Source organism: Odocoileus virginianus, chromosome 7 (assembly GCF_023699985.2).
Source record: "Odocoileus virginianus isolate 20LAN1187 ecotype Illinois chromosome 7, Ovbor_1.2, whole genome shotgun sequence".
In the NCBI taxonomy this organism is placed as follows: domain Eukaryota; kingdom Metazoa; phylum Chordata; class Mammalia; order Artiodactyla; family Cervidae; genus Odocoileus; species Odocoileus virginianus.
The window spans coordinates 29,344,066-29,351,869 of NC_069680.1; the positions used below are offsets into that span (position 1 = coordinate 29,344,066).

The 7,804-nt window shown below is 48.3% G+C and overlaps 1 long non-coding RNA gene across 1 annotated transcript in view; it reads left to right on the forward strand.

Moving 5' to 3' along the window:
- The window catches only part of LOC139035997 (uncharacterized), a 41,602-nt gene extending 34,485 nt beyond the window's left edge, over positions 1 to 7,117 (forward strand). The window contains exon 3 of the long non-coding RNA XR_011488672.1: positions 3,780 to 7,117. This is a non-coding gene — a long non-coding RNA (uncharacterized lncRNA). The remainder of the gene's footprint in view (positions 1 to 3,779) is intronic.
- The last annotated feature ends 687 nt before the right edge of the window (positions 7,118 to 7,804 follow it).

Consider the following 7,804-nt stretch of genomic DNA (forward strand, 5'->3'; position numbering starts at 1 on the left):
CTGGGGCTCCCAGGAGACTGTGGCTGGAGCCCCTGGTCCATGGGAGCCTGGGCAGTGAGGTCACTGTCCTGGCGGTTATCGAGGTCAAGGTCGGCTTAGGACTTGCCAAGCTCAGGGTCATGCCCTGCATTCTGCGGCTCCCACTCTTCTCATTTTTGCTTCTTTCCCAAAAGTCCAGCAGAAGAGACCTTCATCTCAGGCATCGAGACTCCTGAGAGACTTAGTGGAGTGCTGAAAAGATACGGCCATTCTTCCTTCCATCCACCTAGGTCCAGCCTGCCTTCCCTGGCCTTCAGAGTTCTCATGTGTGTGTGTGTGTGTGCTAAATTGCTTTAGTCATGTCCTATTCTTTGCGACCCCATGAGCCTACCCGGCTCCTCTGTCCATGGGATTCTCCAGACAAGACTACTGGAGTGGGTTGCCATTTCCTCCTCCAGGAGATCTTCCCGACCTAGAGATCAAATCCGAGTTTCCTGCATTGCAGGCAGATTCTTTACCCATCTGAGCCACCAGGGACATCTCTGTTTGTCCTGAGAAGAGCTGTTCTTCCTTCTCTTTAAGGAGATTGGTAAGCAGTCAGTGTCACACTAATGTAACATCCCAGCAAAACCAGAGTCCTGTGCTTCAGGGCTTCAGATCAGCTGCTTTTGCAAAGCCATCTGCACTGAGCTGATGAGCTCACAGCATCAGTGTTGGTCCCCACGTTCCTGATCGGCGTCCAGGGTCAATCGGTACAGATTTCCTCCATGCTGAGAGCAGGGAAGACTGCAACACGGAGAGAGTTTTCTGGTTAGATTGAGATCAGATTACCAGTTTTTCTTTTTGCCTTTTTCCTTCAACCAAAAAGAATGGCCAGTGGTCAAGATTTCTCAACCTGAGTTGTGTTGAGCCCCTCAGCTTTCCTTGCCATCTGCCCTCTCCAGCCTTTCCTGACCTTTGGTTTCTATGTGGGCCCAGGTCAGGGTGGAGGTTGTTGCAAGAGGTTCCGCTCCTCCACCTAGCCCAAATTCAGGATGGGAAGGAACAGGAGGCTGGGGGACGGCAGTTGTGGCCCCTGCAGCCTCAGGAGCAGGGGAGCCCCTGGTTCTGAGCGGTGGAAGGGTGGAGGGGAGGTGGAGATGCAATGCGGGCCACGGGAGCAGCTTCCCTGCGTGGACACCTTGTCCAAAACCTGCTCCCAAATGCGGTGAGCGAGCCGGCAAAGCCAGAGCGGAAGGCTGTTGACTCCCAGCCCAGGGCGGGCAGCGTCAGTGCCCTGATCGGTTTTTCCAAGCCTCGGGGCCTGGGCTTGACCCCGAGGATCGCCCACGTCTGCCGGGACAGAGGACCCACGCCTCACAGCTGCAGCTGCGAGCCAATCAGCACACACCTGAGAGCGTTTCTGCCAGAGCTGGAGCAGGACGGACAGGGGTCAGGGGACTGGTGGGCTGTTCTGTCCACTTCTGTCCTTGCCCACAGCCTGACCTCCCCTGACTGGCTGGCTGGGCTCCCCGAGGCCATCAGCAGCCAAACCCCTGGCCCCCAAGGTTCCTTCCGGAGCCGGGATCTTTCTCCTCCAAGGGTGGCCAAATTCCAGGACAGTCGGGCCCCTGTGGGCAGGAGCCTTGAGGCTGCCTCTAATTGTCCAGAGCGCCATCTCTTTGCTGCATCGGGACACGGCATCACTGGCAGAAATTATCTCCAGCCACACGACTGTAAAAAGCTCAGGAAAGCCACCAAGTTTGAGCTTCAGCACCTTCTTCCTGCGAAGGGCTGACATTATCCAGAAATGGAGAGACATGTAATGGGCAAAACTGTCCTGGTGTGAACTGGATTCTTGGGAAACTGGGCTCCAGGTGGATAGTCCTTACAGTTCGTGTCCAGAGATGAAGGCTGAATCCTGAGGGTCGAGCTTGATTCCTCACGCGCCCTGGTTTGGTGGGGCTCAGCACGGGCTTCTTGGCCGTGGTTCGTTCACCTTGGGGTGGTTCTGAGCAGGAAGGGGCAACAGACGGCAGCTGGGGGGGTAGATGCTACCCTATGTGTTTGGTAGTGAGCACGATCAACCCTGGGCTCAGATGGTAAAGAATCTGCCTGCCATGCAGGAGACCTGGGTTCCATCCCAGGGTCGGGAAAATCCCCTGGAGATGGGAATGGCTACCCACTCCAGCATTCTTGGGCTTCCCAGGTGGGCGCTAGTGATAAAGAACCCACCCACAAATGCAGGAGATATAAGAGGTGCAGGTTCAATTGCTGGGTTCGGAAGATTCCCCTGGTGGAGGGCACGGCAACCCACTCCAGTATTCTGCTGGGAGAATCCCATGGACAGAGGAGGCTAGCGTGCTAGTCTATAGGGTTGCAAAGAGCTGGACACGACTGAAGTGACTTAGCACCTGACTGACCAAGTGCAGCTGAAAAGTGATGGCTGGAATGGACCTTGAGCTCCTCAGCCAGGGACGCGGGGGCCAGGCGTCTAGTGGGTGGAGGCTCTCAGGGGACAGGATTAGCTGGCTGGATCCCAAGCTGTGGCTCAGAAAGAGCACTGCAGATGCATTCTTTCAGCCAGCCTCCATCTTCTGTTATAAAAAGTGAAAAAAATATAGGAAGGGCAAATTGAGGACTGGGAAGATTATAGTAATATAGCTTCTCAGCTAATTGATTAGCAATTATGGCTAGTAATATTGTTCATTTTAATTGTGTTTCATCTCTATTTTGGTAATAAAGCTTATTGTTTTGGATTATGACTTTATCCTCCGATACTAATTACTAACTTGTGAAATTAAAGTGTATATTTTCACATCCGGAAAAAAATTCACACTATGTCCTTATCTAATAGCTTCCTTTTCTGAACAGGCCAGTTGTTTAGGGGTGGTTTCGTCCTTAACATCTGAGAAAGACTCAGTTTTGGCAAGCAAAGTAAATGATGTTTGGTTTATTTATCAAGAAATACAGGCTTACAAGGTGATGTTTTAAAGAAAATGAAAGAAAAGGGAGAGATTGCCAGGGAATCTGAGATGTGACAGGGCATAAGTGAATTTACGTGGAAGACTCATTTTTAACTTTAAAGGAGATTTCACGCTTTATAATCATTTCTGCAGGTTTCACGGTGGGGGCACCCACAGCATGAACCACCCCCGAGCTGTCAAATCCTTTAGCCACTGCCTGGCTTCCGGCCTCCTGATACAGACGTCAGTTTAACGCATTTCTTCTTGGGATTCCATTATTTATTTATTTAGTCATTTTGTTTATTTATTCACTTGTATTTATTTATCTGACTATGCCAGGTCTTAGTTGCGGCGTGTAGGATCTAGTCCTGTGACCAAGGATCAGACGGGCCCCCTGCATTGGGAGTGTTGGAATTTTGGCCAACGAACTGCCAGGAAAACCCTTACGTTTTTTAAGTTTTCCACAAACTCCGTGTATCCAACGGCCCATATTTATGGCCTATAATATGGCCCATATTTTTCCTCACTTTCTCATCCTGACCATATAGACATTCATGGAAATCTTCAATGACCAACCCCCAGCCAAGGTCTCTTTTCAGACCTGATGCAGGGTCACCACTTAGAACTTGATGTCATCAACCCCTCTTCCAGCTTCAAACATTCAAATTTCCTACGTAGTCTACAAGTACCTGTACTCACTGACTGCCCACTTCACATAACTTAAAACCTGTGTGTGTTATCAGGGTGCTTCACACTCAAACCACAGTCAACAGCCTGGGGTCCTTCCCAGTCTTTTTCTTTGTATTTATGTAGAGTCGGTGTCTATTAACTCTTTTTTTTTTTTTTTTTGGATAGCCGGCCAGATGGAATGCATTTCGGGTTTTGCAGATCTCTGTGACAACAACAGCTCCACCGTTTCAGCGTGAAAGTGGCCGCAGATGGCATCCAGGTGAGCGAGCCTGATTGTGTCACATACAGCTTTACCAGAGCAGGCAGCGATATGGACTGGACTGCAGGCTGCATGGGGCCAGCTGTTAGCACAGAAGTTTACATGCATGAGATGTGATGTCCATTTGGTTCATCTGATGTCACATGGGAGCATTTCCTTTTGTCCATCAAATTTTAATGGGTGCATAATATCCTACTCCAAACATTTGTGCTTATTTTAAAAAAGACAGTAACAATTTATAATTTCTTTAGCAGTATGTGAGAGTGATAACCTCCTACAGGTTGAACTGAACCATTACAGATATAAAGAAGGGCTATCTAATTAGATGGGAAACTCCATTACTTTGGCCACCTGATGAGAAGAGCTGACTCATCGGAAAAGGACCTGATGCTGGGAAAGATTGAAGGCAAAAGGAGAAGGGGGTGGCAGAAGATGAAATGGTTGGATGGCATCACTGACTCAATGGACATGAGTTTGAGCAAGCTCCAGGAGATGGTGAAGGACAGAGAAGCCTGGCGTGCTGCAGTCTATGGGGTCTCAAAGAGTCGGACATGACTGAGCGACTGAACAGCAACTGTGTGAGATCTGGGAGCGCTGGAGCTGGAATTTGTATTGTCTGGGTCTCTCCCATTGATCCTACACCTTAGAGTGAATTGATATCCTCTGAGATGTGGCCCAAGCCCTATGTGCTAAAAAAGGTCTTTCCTTCTGCCTTTCTCATTCATTCCCTCAGCCACCTCCTCTTTGTTTTCCAAGGGCATTTACAGTTGGGAAGGGGGTCCATGGCAAAGCCTGAGATGGGAGGGTGGAGATGTGCCTTGAAGCAAGTCTTCTGCTAGCTCAGATGGTTGATACCAGTGCCAGCTTAACCTCTGGGCACCATCCTAAAATCTTTCGTTCAAGTGGTTCATCGAAAAGAGGAGGTGGTGTAAGATGCTCCAGAATGTAATGCACCCCCGCCTCACCTTCACAGCAGACCTTCTGGCAGTGGCTCACTATTCCCCACTCAGGCGGCTGGCTGTCTTTACAAACAGATGTAGTCAACCCTCCCACTACACTGTGAGACCCGGATGTTTCCCCGAGACATTGCTGGACGTTTCCACGCCCCACACCATAGCCCTCGCTTCTCTGTGGTCCTGTTTCCTACCCCGTGCATCCTCAGGGGTTGCCCTGGAGACAGGATCACGCTAAAATGCCACACTGCCAAGTTCCTCTTAAGCCCAGTTACCTTCACATCCAGCCTCGGGCTCCTGGTCCCCTGGCCCCTCCTTTTCCTTGTATATCTTAGAAATGCATGTGAAACAGATATCACACAGCCGCAGAAGCGGAGAAAAGGTAGCTAGGCTAACATGCCTTTCAAGTAGGCTAAGTAGGTTCAAACAGTCTTCCTATTTTTTTTTTTAAGCAAAAGCAATAGAATTTTTGCCCAGTTACCTTACCCTGGAGCATCTTACATCACCTCCTCTTTTCGATGAACCACCTGCATGAAAGATTTTAGGATGGTGCCCCGAGGTTAAGCTGGCACTGGTGTCAACCATCTGAGTTACAGGCAAGAAAGCAGAGCGCCCTGCCCCGAGCCTCTGTCTGACTGCAGAATTAAAAATGAATCACATTCCTAATGAACGCAATCCCGCAAATTCTCTGAATGGACAGTGCTGAGCGCAGGAGCTGGCATGAGCAAGTGCTTCCAAGAGGAAGAGCTCTTCTCACTGCTTCCGCAGCCAAGACGCCCCCTTCGTCCCTGGAATGCTGGAGGCGCAGTGGCGGGTGTTCGTTCTGACGACGGCCTGGGAAAGCCAGCACCTCCGTTTTGTTTGGCCAATTTGCATTTGTCAGACAGTGTCTAAGTGCAGGGAAGCCAGACCCTAAACTCGTTTGGAGCAGACTTCATTCCAGAGTGCAGCGGCATGATGCGCTCGGCGCTGAGGACCCCAGGCTAAGGGTGGTGGTTCCTCAGGTCAGGGACTCACTCCTCTTTGAGACCACCGCCTGATTTATTTACCTCAGCGCTTGTGCCAGAGCCAGCTGTATTACAGGCTGTCTAATTGAGACTTGGCAGCAGGCAGGCCAGATCAAAGGCAGCCCCGAGCACAGTTCTCAGATCCCAGGCCAGTGGGCACTTAGCGAGGCGCAGACACAAGCCTGCCACCCGCTTCCAGCAGCCGATGCCAGCGCTGTGGCCTCTGCCCAGGCTGCTCGCCACGGGCTCCAGAAGGAGCCACTTGTGAGCTCTTCAAGACAGCAACGAAGTGCCGCGGGGACGTTGGTGACTCAGGGAAGGATGGAGGAGCTGTCGGGGAAAGCGGTCCCCTAGCTCCCTCTGTGCCGTGTCTGTGAGTAGGAGGGGAGTGCCCAGTCACCCAGGGCAGGTGGGGATGGCCCTGGGCTACCACCCAGTCAGCCAGGGGCAGGTGGGGAATCGCCCTTTTTTTTTTCAGGAGAAAAAGAACAAAGTTGAGGACTCACACTTTTTGACTTCAAAACTCAGGACAATTTGCACTAACCAAGATTTAACAATATTGTCTTCAAAACAGGAATGGGAATTTCTCTGAATGTAGTTATTTCTTATGAAATTTATTTCAGAAATGTTTTGTATGTTTTTAAAATTAATATGCTATTTGTACAAAGAAGTCTCAGTTTACAGAAAAGTCACTCAGAAAGTTGCTGTTCCCATGTAATTAATATTCACTATCCCTGCCATGGTTTCCCCCATTTTCAACACCTTGCATTGGTGTTACAAGTGTTAAAACTGATGAAGCAAAATTGATTTGTTTTTATTTACTAAAGTCTACTGTTGACATTAGGATTCACTTTTTGGTTTGCATGGTTCTGTGGGTTTTCACAAATGCAAACCATCTTATATCCACCATTAAAGGATCGTAGAGAGTAATTTCTCCATCTGAAAAATGCCCTGCACTTTACCTATTCATTCATTCCTCTCTCCCCTAGGCCTTGGAAACCACTGATCTTTCTACTGTCTCTATAGATTTGCCTTTTCCAGAATGTCAAATACTTGTAATCCAACACTGTGGCCCAAATAAACATGCTGTAGATTTTATAAATGTTATTTTTATGTATTGGCTAGTAAATTTTTATTTTATGAAAAATACTGATTAAAAGGAGGGCAAATCTTTTCAAATCAATGTATTATCTCATTTGTTATCAATTTCTAATGCAGATAAGAAAAATCTTTGATGTCACATTTAGTGGGGGCTCAATAAATGTGCTTTCTTTTTTTATTCAATGCAAAGGAAAAAAATTATTTTATTTGGGCCTTCTTCTTGACATTCCATCTAGCTGTTTGGATGCTAATATCACATAGAAACTATCACAGGGGGTACTTGGGTCGTCAGATATGTGGCGTTAACTTTCCCATGGAAAACAATTATGATTGTTGAGTTCAATAATAACTAATCCATGTCTCAACTTTAAAAGAATAGTTGGATTTATAAAGCGCCTCCCAATTTCCAAATCATTGTGATTATATAGTAGCCTTCTCAGACTAGCTTTTGTCACTTAGTATTACGATTTTAAGGTACCCATGTCTTTTGCTGGCTTGATAGCTCATTCCTTCGTATCACTGGGTAAGATTCACTGTCTGGGTGGACCACAGTTTATCCACTCACCTACGGACAACGGGTTGCTTCCAGTTTTCGGTAATTATGAATAAAGCTGCTATAAACATTCATGCTTGGGTGGGACCTCAGGTTTCAGCTTTTGGGAGTCAGTACCAAAGAACACAACTGCTGGCGTCTGTGGCAAGCCTGCGTGCACTCTGTAATAAAGCTGCGCCGTGCTGCCTCAGCAGCCACGAGGGAGGGTTCCTGGGTCTTCACATCCTCACCAGCACTTGCTGTTGTCAATGCTTTGGGTTTTAGCCATTCTACAGGTGCTTGGTGATATCTAATTCTTGTTTTAATTTGCAGCTCCC